This window comes from Strigops habroptila, chromosome 2 (assembly GCF_004027225.2).
Source record: "Strigops habroptila isolate Jane chromosome 2, bStrHab1.2.pri, whole genome shotgun sequence".
NCBI classification, from domain to species: Eukaryota; Metazoa; Chordata; class Aves; order Psittaciformes; family Psittacidae; genus Strigops; species Strigops habroptila.
This window is the reverse complement of record NC_044278.2, coordinates 21903019-21928606: the sequence shown is the minus strand read 5'-3', so window position 1 is coordinate 21928606 and position 25588 is coordinate 21903019. Positions and strand designations below refer to the sequence as shown.

The window sequence follows — 25588 nt, the reverse complement described above, 5'->3', positions numbered from 1 at the left end:
GTTTGTTTCCCGGGGGCTCTGCGCCTTCAGTTGGATTAATTAGAGAGGGCAGGAGGCGACGCGGGCTGCCTACGTGCGCCGCGCTCAGCTGCAACCTTCCCCGCCGCCGCGGCCCCGGAAGGAGCGGGGGGGTTCATCCTCCTCCCCCCTGCCACCGTGACCTCCTCTCCCCACCCTCCCCTCGCTGCGTGTTAGAAAAGGGTTAAGAAAGTTGGCCGGCGAGATGAATGGCGCGGCGCGGGGAGGGGCCGGGGCTGGGCTGCGCCGCGGCGGGCGAGGTGGAAGGCGGGGAGGATCGCGGCTGCGGGTTAGGCTTTGAAAGTCAGCCTCGCAGGCATTGCAGCAGAGCCCCGAGCCGCGGAGAGGGCAGGAGCGGAGCTCGTCGTGTATGTGCGCGGGGCCGGGCGGGGGTGACGGACGGACAAGCAGGCAGACAGACGGACACGGTTGGGGAGGCGTGCAGGGGAGAGGCGGCGCGTCCTGTCCTGTCCTGCCCTGCAGCCGGGCAACCCAGCCGCCGTCCTCGGCTTCGGGAGACGCCGCCGCTTCCCTCCGCGCCGGGACTGGCCGCCGGGCCGGGGTCGTGTGTGTGCCTGTTGTCTGCGCGGGAGCCGCCGCCGGAGCCTCTCCCGGAGGCACCAGGCAGCCCGTCCGGGAGGAGCCACCGCCGCGGAGGGAGAGGGTGCGCGGGCCCGCTGCGGGGTGAGTGCGGCGCTCCGCCGCCGGCAGCCGCGCTGGCTGGCGGGGAAATGGCCGAGCGGGGCGGGCCGGGCCGCGCTGCCGGGTGGCGGCGGCGGCGGGGAACAATGCCGGGGTGAGCCCGGCGCGGGGCTGGCGGCGGCGGCGAGGGCTGTTTCCGGTGACGGCCGCTCCTCCGGCACCCCCCACAGCCGGTGCGAGCTGAAAGTTTGGCTGGGCAGGGTGGGCTTGGGGGAGCGAGAGGGACGGAAAAGTTTATTAGTCGTTTCCCCCCGAGACCCGTGAGTGTTTTCCCGAGCGCTGGCTGCAAGCCCGGGTCGCCGTTCTGGAGGGACACCCTCCTGCTCTTTCTCCTCGCGGTGTGCGTGTGAATTGTTTAAGGAGCCGCAAGCCCGGTGCGCCGCAGCTGCGGCGGCCGCCCGGGGTGCGGGGAGGGAGACCCGGCCCCGCCGCCCGCGGCCTCGCCCGCCGCCCCCCGCCGCCGCCCGGCTGCTCCCGGCAGCTGCGGGCAAGGCCACGGTCTCTTCTGGCCTCCCCCCGGCTGTGTGCCACCGCCCGCCCCGCCTCGACCTGCGGGAGAGCGGCCGGTGCCCGAGGTGCCTTTTCCGTCGCCTTTTGTCGGTGGCAGGCGCTCGGCTCCCTGCTTCCCCCAAAGATGCCTTCTCATCGCCTCGGGCTCCTTAGGGACGTCGCTGTTTCCCTTCTAGACTAAAGGTTACTTTTTCCAGACGTGTTTTTGTGTCCCTGAAGCCCTTTAAAGCTGATTTTTATTTTCCTTTTTAATTGGGCCCCCCCCTTTTCTCCCCACGGAACATGTTGTTTGAGGCTGTTCTTTTCAAGTGTCAAAGGGTGATTTAAGTTGGAAGGTGGTGAAACCTAAAGAAACCTAGGGTGGGCAAAATAAGGGACAGTTTTGTAAGGTGCACACAACCTCGTGTCTGTGCTGCACCTCTCTTCTTGTGGATTCTGCGTCGTGGATTCCGATGATTTATTGGGTTTTTAATTTCAGTAAGTCGTCAGCTAAAATGCTTGACACGTGTTGAAGATATGGTAGGATTTCTGGCTTTGGGTTTATGTTATTGTTAGGAAAGCTGAAGTGGAAGTTGTCTCGTCCTGCCTCATCTTTCTGGAATCCAGAGACTATATTATTCCTTGTTTTATTTTGAGGGGACCTGCCTGCAGTGTCTGACAGCTCGCAGGCTGATTAGAATTTAACTGAGTCATGGCACTATAAATGTTCAGAGATACCGTAAAGCTTTATTTAACAAAGAGTGTGAATCCAGTCTGCAAAGACCCGTGGAGAAGCAGTCACTTGTGGAAAGGGGGTAGCATATCCTTGAGCGAGTGGTAGAGAACACTTTTCTTTAATATTCAAATGCGATTTACTGTTCTAGGGCTGGCTGAACACACTAGAAAGTGGCACATTAAGATGCCATATGACCAGAGCCTTCTGAGCTGAGGATATCTGGTGGTTAAAATCGGATTTAATGGCAGCTGAGTAATTGTTGCTATTCTGGCAGCAAGAGTTGACATCTCTGAAAGCAAAAGTTCTTGTCCAGACAATGTTCAGGCAGGTTTGGGGCTTCTGCTGCCTGGGGCTGCTGTCTTCCTAAACTTGTGGTTGAGAAGTCTGACTTGTTATTTTGTCAGTAGTCTCTTGAGATAGAACTGACGTTGACTTCAAAGCAAGGCAGCAAGTTTGTTATGCGTGAAATGCTGCTTCTATGGAATGAGGTGGAAGAGGTAACACGCAGTGACTGCCTATTCCAGGTGGGGGTGAAAGCTGACCTCGTGTTAGCCTGGCCTACAGTGCCGAATTACCTGATCAGCGAGAGCTGTCAATGGCATTCAGATTTGTGTAGAACCATGCATGCACGGAGTACAAGATGCTGTCAAATGCCAAACTGTACTGGCTGGATTTTTATTTTTTTCCCCCCTTTCTTAGTTTTGGGGTCGGAAATTACCAGGTGGAAACATGTTTTCCCTTTCTGCTCCCCGTACTTGTTTCTTTTTCTAAAGTGAGACGCACTAACCAAAATTTATTACAGTCATAAAGACTATGTTGATAAAGTAGTAAAAGTGAACTAATGTTTTTATATTGTAAACTCGAATGGGTGATTTAAATGCTGGCTGCGTCACCTGCAGTGTTTGATAGCTGTGTTTAGGGTGAATCTGTTCTATAAAAGGCACCAAGGAAAATGTCTCTTTTTTTTTTTTTTTTTTTTTTAAGTGATTCAGTAAATGTTCTAGAACTCAAATATGAATTAACTTTATAGTGATCATATTTGCCTGTAGGTTTTGCTTAATATGGGATTGGCTTAAAAATTGACAACGGCTTGCTTGCTCAAAGCTTGTTTTGTCTTTTCAGAGCTAACTTTCTTTTTCTGGCTTTGAACACTGGCATAAGGTTTCTGTCATACCAGCTGTATTATTGTTAGCAGTGAGAGCACTGTTAATTTTACCAGTGACAGTGCAGGACACTACTAAATCAAAAGATAAACTGTTTTTGTGTTGTGCCGAGCACATGTATAAACCTGCCCCAGGCAAAGCCAGGGAGTTGCATTTCCCACAGTCAGCTGCCTTGCTCAAGGGTTGAGCTTGGCACCTCCTTGTAGGGCTGTCTGAGATGATGCGAAAACTAATATTTTGTTCAGTTTAGAATAACTCTTTAGCACTTGCCTGAACCTCAAAACCCAAGTGACTTGTGGTTTGGGTTTTCTTCCCCTGTATGTGAATGTACAGGGAGCAGAGGGAGTCCAGAGCAGAGACTGGGGAGAGTGTGGGGATTCCAGCTGGGTGCCTGGTCTGGGGGCATGAGCCCCTTTGCTGTGCTGAGCGATGGGCTGGATGATGAGCAATAGGTGAGATAAATAGGGTAACTATCCTATGGATTAAAAAAGGATAAATACCCTTTTGGGAAAAGAAGTGCAAATTTTGAAGTATGAATCATTACTGCTCAGCAGGAGTTTAATGACAGGCAAGTGGAAAGATAATGTAGGTAGGGAGTGAAGCCTGAGCGGGAGGAAAGGTATGAAAGAATATGCACAAATATACAAGAAAGATAAAAACCATAAACTTGACAGTCTGTCTAAACAGTCTTAAACTAAAGACAAAAAGGTTAATGGTAACAGCGTTTGTGGTTTGCTCTTTCTTCCTGCCAATAGGCCAAAATGATAAGAACAGTATCTGAACTGTACTGGCCTGCCTATGGCAAGTGTGAATAAAGTTATGAGGGAAATATTTAAAAGGCTTGTGGCATTGCTTTTGGCTATTGCAGTGTTAAGGTTTTGCTAGCTGCATTTGAAAATACAGAGTTAGAAAAGAAGGTACTATGGGTGGCAGGCAGTACTTCGGGTGGACGTCTGTGGCCATGTAAAAACTTTCTTGCATTCTTTGGTGGGAAGATCTGCCTCAGGAAAAGCGGGCAGAAGGATTCTTTTGGTAAAGATGAATGCCTAGGCTTTACTGTTTCTGGATTATTTATTTCAAATAGTTAGAAATGTTAACAGGCCTATTTAGCACTTGAAAGAATTAATTTGGTAATTTATTTGGCTGTCTGTTGCAGGTCACTTGGCTTGATGGTTGAAGAGGGAGAATTGGAACTAAGACTCATGTAAATAAATATTCATGTGTAGGAAGGGGAAGAAGCAGTTGCTAGCCATCTTAGTTTGGGTCAGCCGCCTCCTGGCATAGTCTTCTCATGCTTAAATTGTTACTGGAGTTCATTGCTCCTGTTTAATTGCTTGTCTTGAGAGAAACTCTGTTTTCATGACACTTATTTCTAAATACCACTGTCTTCAACAGAGGAAAACCAATTTTGCTTATAAACAAAATCAGATTAAAAACAGAAGCTACAGTTCTTCTGTTAGTCACCAGTTTCTAAGTGGTTGAGTTTAGTGTAGAAAACAAAGCGAGTTTTGGGGGAAGAATTCTGGTGGGCTGCTCTTCCCCCTCTCAAGAAAGTTGCGATCAGGCACTAGGTAAAATGTGTTTTGGTCTTGTCTGTTATTTGAAAACAAATAAGGGAGTTTAGTGAATTTCTGTTGTGATCTGCGTCTTAAGTAGTTTGCCTTGCTTGCAAGAGAACAGTATTTTTGTTCTAGTTCGTGCTGGGCTGGTACTGCTGCTCTGTTGCTGCTATTTTCACAGTGAACAAGATTCATGGCTACGGAGTTTCTACTTCTCCTCTGTGCCCCACCCCACTGAGGAAATGGAGTGGGAAAGGAAACTGAAAAGGCTTTTCAGTGATGTAGAAAGCAAGGCTTGCCTCTGAGGTAGAAAGAAATGGTAATTGCTGCCCCAAGAGATTGTCCTGTTGATGATGATCATGTCATCACCTATCCTACTTGCAGCAGTTTATAATACGTATCAAATTCAGCATTCAAAAAAACCATAAGGTGTGCAAAACAAATGATCCAGTTATGAAGTTTTGGGGAATAAAGTATTATTCTAGGAAAGCTTACTTTTTTTCTTTTTAAAAAAAAAAAAAAAACCAAAACCAAACATTATTGCAGGAATATGGAGTTTTCCCCCAGAAATAACAAATTCTTTTGTATCTCTTTTTCTGAACTCTTGCAAACCCTTAAACCTTTTGTAGTTGCTTGGGACAATGCAGGAAAGGCTGTTTAATGCTTACCTAAAGGAAGTCCTGTCTATACAGTGAACCTTGATGGCAATACAGTGTGAGGTGTTTGTTGTGTTCCCCCCCCTACTAAATACAAATCTGTCTTCTCTTGGAAGTAGAAATACTTAAATAAAGCCATTTGTCAGTGATAAAAAAAAAAAAAAAAAAAAAAAAAAAAGGCTACATCTATACCATAAGAAGAAAAATACTGGTATTAACTATTTTTCTCAAATTAAGGTGACTTGAAAAGGTGAATATGTATTTTTAAGTGCTGCTTCCTTCTGCTGTGAGGGACCTCTTGTCTCATTTTTCCTTTGGTCGCAAAAGATTTCATATCCAGTTTATTTGCCCTTTCAGTGAAATGGGATTGGAAAGGCTTTGAACTATGTTTATAACCACTTTTGTCACTCTACCTATCATTTCTCTGTTTGTTTGACTGCAATGGTAGTTTTTTTTTTTTTTTTTTTTCCCCCCTAATTGAATCCAAATGTTGAGGATTGCTACTGGTCTGTGGTGCAAATTGTCTTTTTATTTTGTGGTGTACATAGGGGAAGGATTTGAAATAGTGTCTGCATGTAGTATTTCAGGGTATTTACTACTTTTTTTCAGCTTAATTGGCTCTATTGCTTTTTTTGGGTCTTGATGCTGGCAGTAGTCAAGCATGCCTCTGTTATTTCATGTACCTGAAAGCTTTGCATAGGTCTTCTTTTGGATGACCACCCATGTATCAACACCTGTTGGTTGCTTGGGTTTTTCTGTTTGGGTTTTTTTTTTTTCTTTTTTGCTTGGTTGGTTTTTGTTTGTTTGTTTGTTTTATTTACTATTTTTTCTTATTGGTTCCTCCCCAAGGTAACGTATTGCAGTGGTCAGTCAGATGTTTTTTCTCTAAGCTGGCTTTAGCCCAGGTGGTTTTGTGGCAGGGGGAAATGCTGAAGGCTGCCCGCAGTGCACACGCTTCCCACTCTGCCTCTCTCCACCCTTGTGTGCCCAGAGCTACCAGTGGGGTCTTCTGTGCTAGAGAAATTCTGTATTTAAAAAGCTTTTGTATACAAGTTTTCTGAGAACAAAAGCTAAAGATGTGGAAAAGTGGGGAGGAATTCTCTCTCTGCCAAGCAAGAGAAGGGGAAAGTTCAGCCAAACAGGAGAAAGTCTATTTTTTATTTTTTTTTTCCCATTTGTTTGGGGTTTTTTGTTTGGTTTTTCTTTAAATATATTTTTATTGTAGTTACATTTGACTCTTTATGCATAATAAACATGCTGTTTGGGTGGTAACTTGGTGACACGAGATTTAATATAACCTTTAATAATGTGGCTTGTCACAAGAACAAGGCAAATAACGATGATCCGGGCTAGCTGTAAGTTTGCATCTTTTAGCAAAAGTTCACTTAGGAATAGTAGATAGGTGGTGAGAAGAATTTTTAAGGTGGTGCTTGTGATGAGTAACACCTTCTAACTATAATATTATGTTTAATTGCTGAACTATGTAATTGCTGAACATCTCAAAAGCAAATATTGTAATTTCTACTGGTTTACTTTTTTTTTAACTCATTTTATGGTGTTTAGCATTACATTCACCAGTTATACTACACTCTTTTCCTTGTGTCTATATATATTTAAATGAATAGGGGCTGTTTATGATTTTGACGTTCATAGGTGCAAGTTTGAAGTGTTAAGCAGTTACTAGTGCATAGGAAGGAGGGCTTTCATGTCACAGCTGGTTTTTGAATGAAAGAAAGAGTGGCTTTGAATCAGTTGAACGTGAATTTTGTTCTTGCAGAAACACTGTTCACTTAATCAGTACAAGTCTAGACAATGCCGTTTGTTTCTACTCGTATTACTGATGGTTCTGTTTGGAAGACTTAGATTTCTGAAGTTTGGAGTTACATTTTTCTTCTGAAATTGAAATGTTATTTAGAGTTCTTACTAGCCAAGATAAAGCATTGCTTTCTATTACATCAACAATAAGAAAGTAGAAGTATATTGGATAGGAAAAATCAGTGTGCAGACTTTCATAGGCCAATTTTTGCTGTTCTTTTCAGATCAAGCATGGAATTGTTGAGGAAGAAAGTTAATGCATCCTTGGACTCCTGAAGGAAGAGCTTTCCCGATGGGACCACTTTCTTCAAGGTAGGTAATGTGTTTGGGTTATTTACCTTGCCTCTTTGGTTTGGAGTTTCTTCTTTTTCTTGCCAAATTTGTCAGACAACTGTCTGCTATGTACAAGTCTTTTAGTATGATAATACGTTTTTAAGTGATAAATTTTTAAGATAATCTCCCTCTTTTACTGCAAGACTTTTTTTAGAGTGTGCTGATTAAGGAGAAATAATTATTTTTGTAGCATTTGAACCTTGTGTGGAATTTGCTGGTAAGTCCTGAAGATTTAGCCTAGTTGTTTGGGAGGTAGCTGCTAAATAGAGAACAACTTGATTTACATGTAATTTCAGAATGAAAGAGAAGATTAAACAAAATTTACTGTGTTACAATCTCTTACTTTTTAAATAAAACAGATCCAAATTCAGCTTCTGTGGCAAGGGACTGTCACAGTAAAATCATTATTAGATATTACATTACAATGGCTTGTAGACATTTAGCACTGCTGTCATTTTGTTTGGATCTGCTCCCTTGGTTCCCATTTCCTAAATCCTATTTTTCTTTGATACTGGGGAATAATTCCCCAGGTATTGTCCAGTGATTGCTTATGTATATGCACTTTCATTTGTGAGTAGTTTTATTCACTTGAGTAGCCCCACTGTACTCGGTGGGCCTACATGCATGCTTAAGAACTTGAGAATCCTGATGAGCATAAAGAATACAATTTGGGCGTGTAATGGTTGACAAACAGTTGTTGTTTTGTTTCTTGTCTCTCTTAGGACTCATTTGCATTGCCTCCAGTGGCAACTTTTGTGAGCATTAGTAGGGAAGGTCTAGAAGCTAGAGGCAGTCATACCAAATCCCAGCCTGCAAAACTTCTCACGTATCTGTCATAATGACACAGATTGCAGATGCAAGGATAAATATTTTTTTAATAAATCCCTGTGTTGCTTGACTTCATTTGAATATAGTGTTGTATAGTGTTCGTGTACTTCAGTTTGAGCATCTCCAACATAACAGAATGCAGAAAAGTGAAATCATTAGAAAATATTGGTGCTTTTTAAATTGAGGAGATTTGGATTTATTCGGAATCAGTGTTTTGGAAATAAAGGGAAATTTGAGATGAGGGATCTCTTCCTTCCGCCCTGCCCTCCCAATAATGTTCTGTATCTGACTCCCGAAAAAGAAAAAAACAAATGTCTAGCATTGCTGTTGTGCTTCTTAGTTGTCTGAGCAATTGTATTTACAGGAAAGTTAATTGTGTTACTTGCTGGTCTCAGAATCAGTAAGATAGGCGCTTTGGAATTAAAACATCATTAATTAGCTATTTACAACTTGAGAATTGTTGTGATCAGCAGCAGATGGTCACTTATACAGCCTTAACAGAATTTAGTAGAGAGTGGCTTTTGTGGCAACAAGCTTGTGAAAGATTTAACATCTTCAGAAACAGTTATTCAAAGATTTGTTTCAAGATTGTCACCTCTGTTTAAAAGCAATTCTATTTAATCAGAGTTGCAGAAGTGTAAGCTGTAAATAAGGGTCTCGCATCAAGTATTCAACTTATCAGTAAGGTGGTTAAGCTAAGAATTTGAGAACTTGTTTGATAGTGTATACATGGCTGGTAATCCTGACACAGTTTACGCTCTTCTTTTCCATTTCTAACTAATGTTATAAAACAGTTATGTGCTATGTATTGGGGTTTTCTTGGGTGTTGGGGAACAGGTTGGTTTGTTGGTTATAAGTACTAATTATAGAATACCTGTGTTGATATACAAGTTTGAATTGCATACCATTGTAAATAGTTTTAATGTGGAGTCAAGTAGAGTTATGTCTTGATCAGAGATCTGGTTTTGTTACTGGAATTAGACCTCTTGTTTTAAGTTCTGGGCCCTTAGAGTGATCTTTCTCCAAAAGAGTACTGCTTTACAAACGTAACTGTTGATCTTATTGATGCCATGTACCCTTTGTGAAATAAGAGATACAAGAGGGGAAGGCAGTCATGCTAACGTTGAGCTTGCGTCAAAGAGAAATCATGTAGCAATGATCTAAAATTTATAAATTATGTCCTTGTTTAAGTTTATGCAAGCCTGAGAAACTTCAACTCACTCAAGAAGATACACTTACTGTTAGTTTTTAATTCTCGTCTGTAAGTATCTTGTGAAAAGAACAAGGTGGTGACTCAGTGGGAACACAGTTGGCAGAGGCAGCCTTTAATTGAGGAGGTATTGGTCACTGTAAACCCATTACGTCTTATTTTTAATGATAGGTTTTGGAGAACAGCAAGTGAGTGCAGTGTGATCTTGGCTGATAGTATGTGCTTTTCTTGTTGGATAAAACCCGAAAGCCTGAGGATATGAAGTTGCAAACAGAAGTTTTACCACATCCCCCACCCCCCCCAAGAGGAAAAAGTAGACTGTGCAAGTGGAAGAAACTCCATGCTTTTGCTGTGGAACTGATTAGCTGATTAGTTCGGTTGTATTTTGTATTTGGGGATTAACACAGTGCTTCCATTTTGTCATCACAGGAAATTTGGTGAAGGGATTGGTAACTTGCAGGGTAGAGAAACATCCTTCATTCTTTCTGTAGCTTGACATTTAATATTTTACAGCAAACTTAAGTTTAACATATTTGAACTTGTACTAGATAGGGTTAATAGGCTAGAACAAAAGGTCAAAGCATAAGGCATTAGGCTTAATTAAGGGAGAGCAGGAGTGGCAGGAGTATGTGACAGTTAAATGGGTTTCCCACAGACTAATGTCTGTTACAGTGCAACCATGCCTCAACTTAAGTGGGTTATTTTGTGCAAAGGGCAGCAGTGATTAGCAGTTTGACATGCCAGACGTTTCTGGCCAATCCCATCTGTTTTAGAGGTTAAAAAGCATACCTTTATGAGCTGATAGATTGATTTGTGTGCCTGTCTGGTAAAGATTAGAAGTCCAAGGCCGATGCTGTAAATGCCAGTTATAGAATATTGTACTTTCTTAGTTGCTCTTTGTTTAAACTGCTAACTGTGTTGTAATGGGGCTAACAGCTATAAAAGTGACCGTGCAATACGAAGAACACAGCAGGGCTGCTGTGGCGGCAAGTGTTTTGAACCAGAAAGGTCTAGGAGAAACACTTCCTCCTTGGTCAGGTCTGTTTTGAATGCAGGCCTGTAGGATTTGGTCCCTTTGCAGTGCTTCACTTTGAAGGGGGATCTAGCTGAGTGTGCTACTCCATAGGGCTCACATGTTTCCGTTATAGCAGTTGTTGTTAATGTGCTTGTCCGGAGGTTACCTGCCTCAGCGTGAGCAGTTTTCCAGTTCCAGGCATGGTCAGCTAGAGAAGAATTTCAGCTCTTAAAAGGTTTTGGTATTTATCTGAACTTCGTTATGCTGTCTGTATCCTTCCCACTCCTTTGCTGAACTGGGATGATACATGTGTGTTCTGTTGTTTTCTCCTTTATAGCCATTACTCTCTAGATAGTTCCTCTGACTGCATCATGAGGTTGCCTTATAAGCCTAAAATAAAATAAATAGCACAGTAAGTCTTGACTGTGTTTCTCGTCATCTTTATGACTTTGTAAAATCAAAGTTACATTACTATTAATATAAGACTATTAATAAATCGTTGATGCAATAAAACTGTTTTTGATAATGTTCAAGGTTCATACATAGTTGAAGGTGATTATCCTATTTTAAAATCAAGTAGAGGTCAGACTGTATTGTAACATAACTGACTGTGGCCCAAATGATATGCGATAGCTTAAAGACCAACAACAGTCTTCCTCACTTTAAATAAATGCACAGTTTTGAATTAAATTGTTAACTGTAATTTGTGATAACATATTGATTAACTTCCTTTGTATTTTGTGAAAAGCACTGAGATGTGCTCACTTAAAAGTAATGCTTAAAGCTCTTATTTTTAAAAGACATTATTTAAGTTTTCCCTATTCTTTCTCCCCGCTCTGTCCAAGCAGTAACACTTGTAGCTAAATATAACTGAGAAATAAAACTGCATGAAATCAACATTTGGCACCTTGCATTTAACATTCCTACATTAATTTTTATAGTTAGTCACCTGTCTAAAATTTCTTGGTTTGCTCCTTGCAAACATGATTGTTTTTACCTTCCTTCATTTAAAGGAAAATAAAAGTAAAAATTGAAGATAGTAATGACTTGATATTCATACTATAAAGACTGCTCCACATACCTGAGGTACACTTTTGCTGTAACGGCTGTGGCCTGTTCCTGAAGAGATTTACTAATTTGTGATGTATGAGTAACTTGTCTTCACCTTATTTTGTAAGAACCACCTTAGTTTTTCCTTTTTTTCCTCATGGAAGTCTCTTCTTTTTACTTCCATTTGAAATACCTAGAAATGTTTTCAGTGTCTTTTAGGATGAGCAAGACAACATCATTATCTTGGGGTTTATTTAGTAGCAGGGAGCTGAAATGGGCATATGCAGCATCATGTTCTCTATGGAATGATATCTATTTAAATGATTTGGATCTAATACATATTTACGTAAAAAACCATCTTGCCCTTCTCTGTGGGGAGAGAAGGTGAACAAGCATAAATTTTATAATACTCATTGCTTCTCTTGCACTAAATCATACTTAAATTGCAGAAGGTTGTTGGCTTGAGAGTTGTGTAGAAAGTGCTTGGCTAGTAAAGTGAGGGTGCAGGGAGATTTATCTAATTTAACACTAAGAAAATGTTGTCAGCTGCACTGCATTGATATGAGATTGCCTAAATCCAAACGCTGTACTTTAGATTTTCATATATGCATATTAGTAATATTTTCATGGGTATAATACACAAAGTACAATCCTGAAATGATCTATTAGTGCATTGTGCATGTATGCATACTTTTGGCTAATTTGATTGCTATTGATCATACCCAGGCCATTCTCTAATATCTTGGGAGTGGGATGGACGCTGTGTCTGCTTTTCTGCTGTTTCAAGGCAGAACATACTTTATGAAGTTTCTTGCAACAGTCATTGTTAAAATCTTTATAATTGCTGCTTGAATGTAATGAGCATTTCCTGCGCTAAGCATAGTACAGATAGAATAATAAATGTTTTCAAGTAGTATGCTAGTAATTGTACTTAGGACTTCATACAGGATATTTTCTGCCCATAAGGATACAGTCTAGTTTTCTTGATGAGAGTGGAAGTCTAGGTAGTGATTTTTATTGGGCTTGGGTTTCTCTGTGAGTCTGCACAGTTCATGAAGTTGAGTGATGATAGTCAGTATGATGGCTTCTTTTCTACCATTCCATCATTGGATAAATCTCAGCAAAACAGTTTAGCATTATCGAATATAACAGGACTATCAAATATTCTGTTATTGTCAGTGAATTAGCTGTAGGGTGTGGGGTTTTTTTAATATCTCTTCTTTTACATTGCACCTTTCAGTTAGAACACTGTAAAATTTTCGTGTAAGGTATTCATACAGCTTGACTGGCCATGAGGCATTAAAAACAATTCTGAAGCGTCCATTGTTTTCAACTTCAAACAGTCTTCAAAAAAGGAAAGGATACAGTCACAGTCTTTGGTGTTTGAGAGATTTGCTTTTTTTCAGATAACTAATGAGAAGATGAGCACTTGGTTGGTATCCCTGACCCTTTACAAACTGAGTAGAAATGACGCTGCACCATATGCTTGTGTGAACTGTCTGACTATGGATTTCTCCTTATTTTAGATTTCCACACTCTTTGACCTTGTAGTTGATGACTTTGGTCTGGAACAATTTCAAAGTCATGTAAATGAATGTAATTAAGGTATTGCTTATCATCTTGGAGAGTTCACAGAGATGCTTATTGGCTAGAAAGGTTTGTTTACTTAATATGGAAGGTTAATATAAGGTTAAATTTTACTGTCTAAAATGGCTTCATAATGTTGCTATTTAGCAGCTGAAGAAAATAGTGTTTGATAAGGCAAATAATAGTTTTATTTGACCTCAATGTGTTTCCCGTAGCTTGCATTTATTGGGAAAATTTAACTTCATTGCATAGTCTTATTACAGTTTTCATTTTTCCTTGTCCTACAAAGGGAACCTCTCAGAACTATTTCTGGGCTTTTGTGTAGGAAAGGGGCTACATTAAGGAAGGAAGTGCAAAAATACTTGACAATAATTGCTAGAAGTAGTCTATCCACTTCTGTCTTTTGTTCCCCCTCCCTCTTTTTGCAAGAATGGGATTCATGCTTTGTTCTTTGCTGTTGCTTTTGTCTTTATTCTCACTGCTGCTGAAATAAGGTGAAAAAGAGGTGTAAAATATCAGGGAAGAGCAGCAAGCTACTGGTTTTTGCCTTAGTTTCTCAGGCAATAGAAAACGCAGGGCATAGGCCTATATTTTCTCATCTGTAGCCATCAACTTTGATTATAGCTGGTTTGCTTGTCATTTATGGAAAAAAATGGCTTGCCTGGTTAATTCATTAAATAGTCTTATCAGAATATTTGTAGCTTCTGGAGATACCCTATAACTTCTAAGCAAGAGCATCCTTGCCCTCCCATTTTTGTAAGAGCTGAAGGCTTCATGTCCTACACTGTGCTTCCTAAATGTGCAGGTAGGACAATAGCTTGGTTTTTCTTGAAGTCATAACAACAATCATAACTTTAAGTTATGTGAACTAAAGGTGCTTTCAGAAGAGAGAGAAGCAAAATCTCTTGGGAGGGAGATGTGGAAAGGAGCTAAAGTTCAAAACCAGAATATAATGAACAAAAAGGGGTGAGGGGATGGGGTGAAGGAACACCACAGATAAACGTGAAATCCTTTGCCTTTGGAATTGGAAGGAATGGTGCTATTGACTTCAGTAAGGCCAAAATTTCACCTGAATTCCAAGATCATAAGTTAAACTTCCAGAACTCACTGAATAATGGAGTAGTAGTGAAAGATAAACCAACTGAAAAATACCCTTTGTGACTTCAGGCCATATTTATTGGAAGGGAAGAATTTGCGTCTTTGCCATTTGCTTTTGCTAACATACCAAGAGAAAAATCTGTTCTGAACTGCTCCACAGTAGCCAAGTGAGAGTGCAAAAAATCTTGAAGAAATATTTCCCCTTGCTGATGGAGGTCAAGATGATTTCTCAAGAATCTGTCCTGGTCCTCTCAACTTGCTGGTGTTTAATTCTCTGCTACGTTAAGTTTTATCCTGCTATAAAATAAATGCAAAAGGAACATTTAATAAACTCTGCTGATAGCGTTTTGTAACCTCTTTGCGCTCCCTCACATAGGTTTAACTGCCAAGATGAAGAGATAACAAGGTTGTGCAGAATCACATTTACTGTTTACTGAACTCTGGGCTTGTCTTTGGATTGCAATATCAAACATGAAAGTTAGATCCTGTTTTTTGGATATAGCTCTTCAACACCACTGTCTGGTGCAGTTGCTCACAAACTTTTTTCTTTTTAATCTAGTTTGTCATCTGCGCAAGGCTATCTTGGCACGTATATGACCAAACTGGCCTTTTATCTGAAATGCATAAAAGGCCAGTTTCCCAAACTTTATCTTCTGGACCTCAAGTATTATCATTAGTCATTTTCTACTGTGAATTCTCTTAATGGAAAAAGAGTCTGTTCAGCGTGCCCTTCAGGCTTTCCAAGCAATATCACTTCTGCATTACCCTGCTCTGGCTTTGTTTTCCAAGTATTCTAGTGTGAAGTAGAGAAGGTGAACAGTAATTGGGCACTGCTTTTGGGGTAATCCTGGGTATTCTGGGTCACAATGATGCATGGTTTCTCTAGCTCTGATGTCCTCAGAGCTTTGCCTAGGCAAATACCAGATGTATTTTGTCTCTGCAAAACTGAACTTAAGCATTGAAGCAGGTCTTAAAATATCCTCTTTGTGCTGATGATCCTGCTATTTCTGTGTCTCCTACCTTATGACTTGGTTGTTACTTTTTTGAGGAAAATTGCGCATGCTTCACAAGATACCAGGAGCACGGAAACAATCAAATTTCCTCTGTTGTGGCCTTTTGGGGACATTGTAGGCCATTGCTGTTCTGCTACTTAAGTAGATTTAGAGACTCGGATTATCGGTTACTCTTTTGGATAATGGATTGTTTGAATTTAACATATAAGGATGCCCCTCTCCTTTTCTTGTCATCCTTAAAGGTCACTGTACAGGAGGGAAAGTTGAGTCATGTGCTATAAACAATTGTAGACGATCTATCTGATCTAATCCTTGTTAGCTTATTGCTTGATGCTGTGGCAAGTGGACTTTGTCAAGTTTATCTGTGTTGGTGCTACTGACCCTTATGACCTGCTCCATCCTTTTGCAGAAGGTCCCATTCTTGTGATAGGATGGCGTAAGTGTGTTGTCTTCTCACCTACTGCCCCTCCTCACTGAGCAAAGAGTTGCTGGGAAATGCAGATGTGCCATGTGTATCATACAACTTATTTCTGTGGAAAAACTAGTTGGCTGTCTTTGCTAAACTTGCTAATGTCACATGGACATCATCTGCAGAACTTGGCAAACTCTGACATGATGCCCTGGATTGTAGAAATAGCAGTGGTTTAAATAATTCAGAAAAGTGATGTAATATACTGAAATATTCCTGAATATTGCAGTTATTGTGCTTTAATATAAACACTGTAGATAGGTGAAAGACTATTGAAAGGGCATGTGATAAAGGGTGTATTAGAGCTGGTCATACTAGGAACATCAAATGCTCCTGAGGCTGGAACAACTGTAATGCTGTCCTGGGTATGAAGCACATAGCACATAGAGTGGGGTGGCTTTTTGTGTGCTGTGGGCTTGGTTTTTTGTTTGGGTATTTTTTTGGTTTGGTTGGTTGTTTTTTAATCCTAATTTAGATTCTGTATTTAAGACCTCTGTCAAAGAGCCTCATGCATTCTTGTTTGGAATAACTAGGGCAGAGGGCCACCTTATGACATAATTGAAGTTGTAGTGATGAAATTTTAGGGGGAGGGGAAACTGTAGTAGTAGAAGTCGTGGGGGATGTGATTATTTTGTATGCTTTCATGATTTGAAGAGTACAAATAATGCAATGCTCTTCGTCTGTAATAAATAAAAATGAGATGGAGAAACAAACACATGCTTACTTTTCAGCTTACATAAACAACCTTACTAATTAAGATAAGGGCAAATATTCTTATGATTTTCTGTTTTGATTTAATCATTTAGACAATATAAAAAATGTATAAATAAACATAATTCATAAACTCAGTTTTCTGAATGATGAGTCCCTATACATGCACTACTGGTGTGTTCCAACGCTGTATTCCTGTATTTGTTATTTACAAGTGACACACTTAAGATATGTAGAAATAACTGGCAATTACTGAAGTGAGATCACAGGAGAAGAAAAAGGTGTAGTATCCTCTGTATGCTTTTATTAGTTCTCTTTGGTTATCTTGTGTGTGCTGTTTAGTCTTTGCAGGTTGCTCGTGTGTAATGTGTGCATAAAACATTTTCTTCTAGAAACGTGTAAATGGTTTACATTTGAGTTGTTCAGTGATGATGGTGCATTTTGGAGGCTTGTCTCCCATTGGTTTGACCAGCACTGACTATTTTGATGCGCTGGGCATAGCTTCATCTCAGTTTACAAGCACTATTTGCCACTCCTTGTGACAACGTGTATAAGTAATGTATGTCTGATCTAATGCCAGCTATGGTTTTGGAATTATTTGAGGACCTTGGTTTAAGATGGACATTTTTATTAAATGTTTGTCTCAAAGAATCTGAATATACTGGAAAACATTATTTTTATTTTTTTTCTTTTTTTTAATTTTTTAATTAAAAGAAAAAAATCAGTCCTTCTGTGCCTAAGTGATAATACCCGTGCCCTCCCCCCTCCATGTGTGCAATAGATTTGGTAATTTGTTTCAATATATTCCATGGCAATCATTAGCAGGCATTGTCTGTGGGCATAGTGGAGGAGCAACCTGATGAGAAGCAAAGCTGTGAAGTTTGGCCTGTCTTGAGAGTATATAGAGAAAAAGATACCTGAGCTGTCCTACTCCAAAGGCAAACCCAGTATTTATTTCTTTTTTTTCGGAATGTAAAGGAGAATGAGGATGGATAAGCTGGAGAATGAGTGAGTTGGGTCTAGGAAGTGGGCATACTTCAGAGATGTAGAAAAAAAAATAGTATCTTCGATTTCTGGGAAAGCCTCTTGATGTGATACATGTGGGAATGCAATAGAGATGCTAAGGCTTACTAGTCCTGAATACTTGGAATATCATTACTTGTGTCACTGGAAATACCACTTGTTGCAGAATTGAAGGTATCGCCATAATTTGGCACCTTAACTTCTATGTAACTTGGCTTTTTCTCTGTCTTTCTGGGTGAGAGGGGAAAATCTTCATGAAATAAGTCTGTTAGTTAACAGTGTGTGGATGATGGGAATTTTGAATAATCTCTTTAGGCTAGGTTGATTATCCTTTAATTTTACAACTTGTATAACAATTTAGAGGGAAGAGCAATTGTGGAGGGAAGAGCTATAACAGAGGGGAAGGTAGTGTGTTTACACTTTAGCAACAGGAACTCTATGCAAGGCTTCTGGAGCACCCGGAGGCTGTCTCACAAGGAAGAAAAGGGGCTGACAGGAGCATTGTGTGGCTTATGAACCCTGTGTCCCTCTGACCATGGGGTTTGCTCTGATTCCTGACACTACAGATTGCTAGAGACCAGTGGGAAAATGTGCTGCTCTGTACCTGAGAATGCCGCTGGGAGAAAGTTGTTTAGCTCTGATGTAGCGTAAAAAGGTAAAAACTTGGGTGTTCTAGCTTGTTGTATGTGCTATCATCATCACATAGGATTTGCAGAGCCTGATCTGCACACATGCATCACACACCCCCCTTTTTTTTTTGCTGTTATTCGTACAGTCATTGCATTAACAGCTTTAAAGCATGTTTTATAAAATATGTGTGGTGCTGGACTGCTCTGAGCCTGGTAGCCAGTCTAGGGCATGAACTCTCACAGGTGGAAAACTGGCAAAATGTGATGTGTAACCAAAAATATGTAGTGGTTCTAGGCAAGAAAACAAAGGAATAGATCCATGCTGTACCTCCCAGCTCTGGGGAGGGGCTTTAACATCCATCAATGGCTGCTTGAGTTTAGCTCTGCAGATATTGCTTATTGGTTAGCTGATGTGAAATAGCTAGTTAAATTCTGCCCCCTAGCCCCTTTCAATCACCATTAGAGTTTCACGGGTGTTTTTTTCCAGCTGTTTGCAAGTAGAATGGAAAGATCTGGCTTAGTCTAAAACAACTTACTTCTTCCTTAAATAGTTCACACTGTCACCACTGGTTGTCTGAAGTCTTTCTTTCCTTTCAAAAGATGTGTGTTGTGTATAGGCTTTCAGGTACAAGACCCTTCTAAATGAAAGTATATAAACAGACTTAGAATCATAGAATCATAGAATCGTAAGGGTTGGAAAGGACCTTAAGATCATCTAGTTCCAACCCCCCTGCCATGGGCAGGGACACGTTTAACTTCAGTTAAAATTGTCACATTTGTGAGCAGTATCAGGCATAGCTAGACCTATAGATGTTAAATTACATTTAGTCAAGAGAAAACTGCCAGAAGGTTTAGTTACATATTTATAGTATAAAGTCTGTTGTGGGTTTATTCTGTTAGAGATGCTGTTAAGCCTAAGCTTGGGCTGGCTCCCTTGAACGAAGGGAGGTATGCTTATTTATACTCTTTTCTGTAAAAGTTTGGGAACAGTGCTGTTTTCTTCTTTGAAGCCTTGCAGCATTTAATTAGGTGGCTTTGTGTCACCTACTGTGAGAGAAAGTACATGTAATAGCGTATGTGCTGTAGGAAGTTACAGGTCTTGGCCTCTAAGTGCTGTGCCCTGTTCTTGTGTACAAGGGTGACTCTTTCCCCATCTCGTTTTTTCTGCCCTTAGTGGGAAAGGGTGGGATGTAAACCTGTGTCAGGCTGACTTCCATGTCCTTGCTGTCTCCAGTAGTGGGACAGGCTCAACAGGGATACCTGGGTGGAGAGAGGGTAAAAAAGTATCCAGACTTGAGTTTAAAAATTAATCTAGGAAGGACATTCTAAAAATAGGTTGGAGCATGTGAACATAGACCTCTGAGAAAGAGAACATAAAAGATATTGGTCCTAAAAGAGGCTTTTTAAAGGGGTAGCTGTATGCATTTCTTTCAACATGCCAAATTGCACATTCATGATGCTTAAAAATGTTAATTCCTATGAGGGAAACATGTCTTAGTTTGCTTTGGCTGCTTCCTGTTCTTGTAAGCTCTGACACTGAGTGCGAAAGAACATCAAACTAAAGTGGAACACACCCAAGTTTGGGGGAAATAGCTGTACTGCATGCAGAAAATGAGCTTTTTTTTTTTTTTTTTTGGAGGTAAATGCTGAGTTTGTGACCAAACAGTTAACACTTTTTTTTTTTTTTTTTTTTTTAAATCTGCTAACTAACATTTATTTCAGTTGCTCCTTTATAGCTATAAAGGATAGCTATATTGCAGTAAATATGTCTTTTCCAAGGAGGACAGTCAGTCCTTTAACTACACTGTGCCCTGATTCCAGGGGAAACTCAGTGTGAAAATTAGTGGAACTGTAGGGTCTCCTGTGAGTTGGTGGCTTGGTTGTTGTTGTTTCCTTTTGCCGGAAGGAGTAGATTATATCCAAGAAAAAAGGGATCATTCCCCCCTTTCCCTCACTCCCCCCCCAGTCTAGTTCATATGCTAATGATTGTTTTTGTAATACAGAAACACAGAAATTGTAGCTAGAAGTAGCACTTTACTATGTTTTGGGGCATAAAACCATATACACACACTACAACAGGGTAAGAATGGGACTGTTAAAATTTTACAGGTATGCAACTAAAATGTGGGGACTTAAGTTGGACAGAGCATCCAGAAGGGATGTCTGTGGCAAGAGTGTACCCCATCTCAGAGCCCCACAGGCTTATACCAGCATTCCTGGGTGGATGTTCAGTCTAACACTGACAAAACACCTGGTTGCAGTTGCATGGAGGCATTATTTAAAAATACAGTAAAATAAAATAAAAGAAAGGGCGATTGAATAAAACTAGAAAGAACGGCACCATCTTCCTGGCAGTGCCCTGCATTAGACTAGCCTGTGGATCATTTGGGGACAAAACTAAGACCAGGTAAGATAACAGGTAACCCTCTGACCACACAGAGTCTTCCTTCAGAAACAAATAGAGTAAATATTTTTATTTTGTGGTTTGGTGGGGGGTTTTTTTGTGTGGTTTTTTTGTTTGGTTTTTTTTTTTAATCTCCTTCTTTCTTGCTAGAGTTAAAGATTAGAAGGCAACAAGAACCTGATTTGTGCTTTAGTCTGCGGAATTGAAGTACTTCTCTTGCTTGACTATATAGAGGCAAATGTTCTGCTACCTGTGCATACAGCTGATGCAGTTGGTATTCAAAGTTGTTATCATTGGCAGTCATATAAGGTCTGCTAATCAATTTTAATTTTAAACCAGTGTTAATTCATGTGAGATTTTGCTTGCACAAAAGGGAGATGTTGCATATGTGAGGGAAGGCTTGGGCATATTCACTTAATTAGATAGGGAAATACAAAAGAATAGCAAGAGTAAATCCTTACCTATGAAGACCAAGTACACAGATTAATATTACAGCTCAGTTTCGCTGAGCAGGGAAGTCCTATCCCTGGCCCATCAGTCCTTGCACTATACTGGTACAGGCAGAGACAGTAGTATTACTCTGTTGGGAGCAATTTAAGGAGGTGCAATTATTTGTCTTATTAAAAATACAAATGTCTGTGCCATCTTCATTACCTGAGCCAGCTTACTGCAGGGTCAGGAAAGAGAGTGCTGTTACTGATCAAAGTGTTGGGGGAGGAGGAGGAGAATACCTAGGGGAAGATTTGCACAAGGGTGCAAAGCGGAAGCAAAGTGGGAGACTGGAAGTGGCAATCTCTTCTTTAATTTTCTTTTATCACTGACTCCCCAGTAGGTTCACTGGAGCCTATGGGCACATGATCAAGAACAGCAACAAGAGATGGATAAACAAAACACTAGTTACATGTTTTAGGTGATTCTCTGAACAAGAAGAGTGGTTCCTTTCAGGTGACTGGAAGCTTTCTGTTCCACCCCACTTTATTTTAGCAGCTCTCCAAAGTAACGAAAAAACATAATCAGGTATTTAAGTAGAGGATGGTTTTGAGTCAGTCTTATGAGATACTCTTGTTATGGTTTTGTCAAAGGAAATTTTATTAAATCAGTAGCCTGGCTCATATGTTTTGCATTCTTTCATCGTAAAATGCAACTGTGTACTATGGCTAATAAGTGACTACTTTAGCCTAATACTGTATGAAAAGGCACATATTACCACAGTAACTTCTGAATGCACTGGATGATCTAATTAAAAAAAAAACTAAAACCAAAAACAAAACAACAAAAACCAAAACAAAAACAAAAACAAAAAAAAAAAACCCTCCAAAAAAGACAAAGAAACAAAAAGTAATTGAATTTATGAAGACCACTAATTTCCTCTAAGTTTTATAATAACAGGTGAAGAGGACAGGCTTTAAATTATTTAAAAGTTTGCCTACAGGATAAAAAAGTAAAACTTATGAAAGTCCTGTATCACCTAACAAGCCTTTCTGTCATCCAAACGTACTCTGCAGCAGAAATAGTAGGCAGACATGAAAACGTTAGTATAATTTGGATAAGGAGGCATCAATCACGAGATGCAGATCTAATTTTATAAGTTCAGGTTCATAAGACTTTTCTACCCAGAAACACAAAAACATTCTTAGCTAATAGCCAAACTGAATTAATAGTAAGTAGACAAAATAAAATGTTTTTTTAGTTTACCACTTTATAGGTTTTGTTTTTTTTAAAAAAAAAAAAAAAACCCAAAAAAACCACAACAACAAAACCCCATTTTTTTTTTTAAATATTAAAGTGTATCAGTTTAATAGCTTAGAAAACATATGCTGTTTTAACTAAAGTAATGTTCTTAGGTATGCAAAAGCAAGCAGTGTTGGTTTTTCAGGTAATAAAGTATTCTATATAGGAGTTAATTCTGTACTTAGATTTGTCTAGAATTGCTGGTAACATATTCATATTAAAGTGGTTTGAAGGACTATAGCTTCTCTGCTACTAAAAACCAAGCATTTTGTTTTTAAGTCCCTAACATATTATTAACAACTCATTGTAACACCTCTGGATCAAAATTAGATAAATGTCCCTTAAATGCTCTTCTGGTTTTTGTGTGTATGTGGTATAGAAGCATCACTTACTGCAATAGGACAGAGATGAAGGTAGGAGTTTCTAGAATTAGATTGTGCTAAACTAATAAATCTGTGAGCGGAAACAGGCACTTCCAAAGAGGTGTATTGCAAAGGGAAATGTGGAGTTGCGTGTGTTGTGGTTTCAGTATTGCATTGTGTGTTCAGTGTGAATGCACCGAATTAAAGAAAACTTTTCCACCTTTCTCCTTTTTAGCCATTTTAAGGGGTCCTAAGTGTTTTGGTTCTCTGCTTAATGCAGAAAAGCAATTCCAGGCTGTGCAAAAGCAGAGTGAAACCTTGGCCTGTTCCCCTATGGGATGACTTGGATGTAACTGTCTGCCACACATAACAAGATTGAGCAAAGGGCACTGAGATCTGCAGTTCTGGAGGCATTTTTCCTTTAACACTGAAGTTGGACTTGCTGGTTGGTATTCTTTGTTCCTGCCATCAATCTTCAATCTCTGCAGCTGTTGTCTGTATTAGAAATTCGTGTATGTAATACCTGTTCAATATCTAATGTTCCAAAGCTTTGCTCTGAAGACTGTAGGAGACCTATCACAAAGTACTGATGTCCTTATATGAATGAAAGAACAGAAAAGGCTATTTTTGAAATCAAAAAAAGCCTTTTGAAAAGTATTAATAGGTTATTAATATTTTGTTTACTGCAAATATGGTATAAAACATAGAACATCTTGGGTTGGCAGGGACTCACAAGGCTCATCAAGTCCAGCTTCCTGTTCCTCACAGGACTACCTGAAACTAAAACGTATGACTCGGAGCATCGTCTAGACGCTCCTCGAACTCTGACAGGCTTGGTGCTGTGACGTGTTCCAGTCACCAGCTACACTCTCAGTGAAGAACCTTTTCCTAATGTCCAAATGGGTAAGGGAAAGATTTGCTCTAGTTCATGATCACTGAGAGATTCACCAGGCTTTCTCTCAGTAATATAGGCAGACTGTGGTGATTTCTGTTGGCTTATGTTGGGAAGTGCTGTGTACTCTGCAGTTAATTTTGGCTTTTGCCATGTTTTAACATTTTATGCCTTACCTGGGTCTAGAACAGTATGCACTGTATTGAGGGGAAAAAAAACACCAAACCACCAAAAAAACGTGTATTTTTAAAGCATTATGTTCTAGGTTGGGTTTTTTGTTATGTTTGGTTTTATGTTGTTGCGTGTTTCCTTGTGGTGTTTTGGGTTTTGGGTTTGTTTTTTTTTTTGGGGGGGGGGAGTGTTTTGTTTTTTTTGTTGTGTTTTTTTTTTTTTTTTTTTTTTTTTCCAAAATGGCACTGGTTAGAATTTTAGAAAGTGATCCTTTCCACAATTTCGCGCTTGGCCTAAAGTGTTATTCAGAAAAATTCGAAGTGTTAGGTCTTCACTGACTAAAGAGCTTGGGTTTGTGTTGTCATTGGAGTAACTGAACTGTTGATGGTACACAGTACTGCGTGTGCTGTAACTGCCAAATAGTTGGCTTGATTGAAAAATTACTGCTTCCAAATATTTTTCCTTTTCTGAAAAAATATATTTTGACACTTGTATTCCTCAATTTTTCAATAAAATAATACAAATATTGTTGGACTTGCTGTAGACTTCTGGTTTTTCAGCTGTGCTTGGGTCTACATGTAGTTATGGGGTTGTATGGTAAATATTAGCTCAGGGTCTGTTGCTTAAGATATTGTACTACAGCACTGTAAAGAAGTTTTGTAACAATACAGATGGACGCTTAAACCGTATTGGGTTTGCAAGGAACTTCAAAAGCTACAGTCAGACTCTAATATAGTTATCTATAACAAAATTATTTTTTCTGGCACATGGACAAATAAAAAGCATTATGATTCAGCAGTGCTTAAATGCAAAGGAGAATATTGATTACAATTTGGAAACCTGCTATGAGTTATGGAGTACAACTATATATTTTCATCTTTTACTCTTTAAAAATTAATCTGTTCCTTTTATGTCTTGTATAAAAGGCCAAGTTGTTCAAGCTGTGTGGATAAGCAAGATGAGCACCTGGTTGTTTTGTTTCAGCTGTAGCTTTGAAAATACACTAATTGCAAGGGGTTGTGGCATTGCTGCCTCTTTACATGAGCTTATTACGTACCTTAAGATTTTCTTCATCTGTTATAAGTAATATTTTGGGAATAGTTGGAAGAATATATGGAAAGAGATACCTTCAACATGAGCAGTGGTTCCAGAGTCTGACCTCCTTGCCACTGGCCATGATGATAACTCTCAGGACTGAAAATGTGAATTTGAATTGTCTCTTTCTTGTTTGCATTCTCAAAAAAGAAACCCTGAAAAGGAAAAAGGCAATCCTTTTTCTTTGGGAGGAGTTGGGTTGTTTTGGGCTTTATTTGGTTGGTTTTGGTTTTGGATTTTTTTTTTGGGGGGGGGGAGGGTTGTTTGTTGTTTTTTTTTGTTTGGTTGGGGTTTGGGTAAGGTTTTTTTTGGGGGGTGGGAGAGTGTTTTATGCTTTTTGTGTTTGTGTGTTTGGGTTTTTGTTTTAATTCTGTTTACAGCCAACATTCTCATGCATGGTGTTCTAAAGCACTGGTTGTCTTCGCTGGATAAGTGAGAGTCACCTGGTCTTGTGCTTGTGTCAATGAAAAGATGACTTGCTTTTCCAGGTCATCTTTCCTTTCCAGTTGAATATTGCACATGCTTTGCCTTCAGAGTATGTAGAGATAAAAGTAGCAGCAAACGGAGGTAAAGCACTAAAGGCAAGTGGTACTAGTTTACTGTAACTGGAGTGTTTCATCTGTCCTCTTGTATAAGTGTTTTGCAGTTTGCTGTTTTTGAGGTATGTAGAGCCAGCAGTCTCCCAGTCTTCTGCATAAGGACACAGAAAAGTGTACTTGAGGGGGTTCCATGTCATGGAAACAGTCCGACTTTGCAACCTCTTCCTGAGGCTACTGGCTAGCCTATTCTAGAGGCGACGCTTGATCAGCGCTATGAAGCTTCACCCTGA

At 40.0% G+C, this 25588-nt stretch overlaps 1 protein-coding gene across 2 annotated transcripts in view; it reads left to right on the top strand.

The window, feature by feature from the left end:
* The first annotated feature begins 317 nt into the window (after nucleotides 1–317).
* Nucleotides 318–25588, top strand: part of NRIP1 (nuclear receptor interacting protein 1) — an 80680-nt gene continuing 55409 nt past the window's right edge. The window contains exons 1-2 of one of the 2 annotated variants that reach the window (XM_030476179.1): nucleotides 318–702; nucleotides 7363–7450. The gene's annotated coding sequence lies outside the window, so the exon portion shown is untranslated. The remainder of the gene's footprint in view (nucleotides 703–7362; nucleotides 7451–25588) is intronic. The other variant, XM_030476180.1, reaches the window with a different exon arrangement.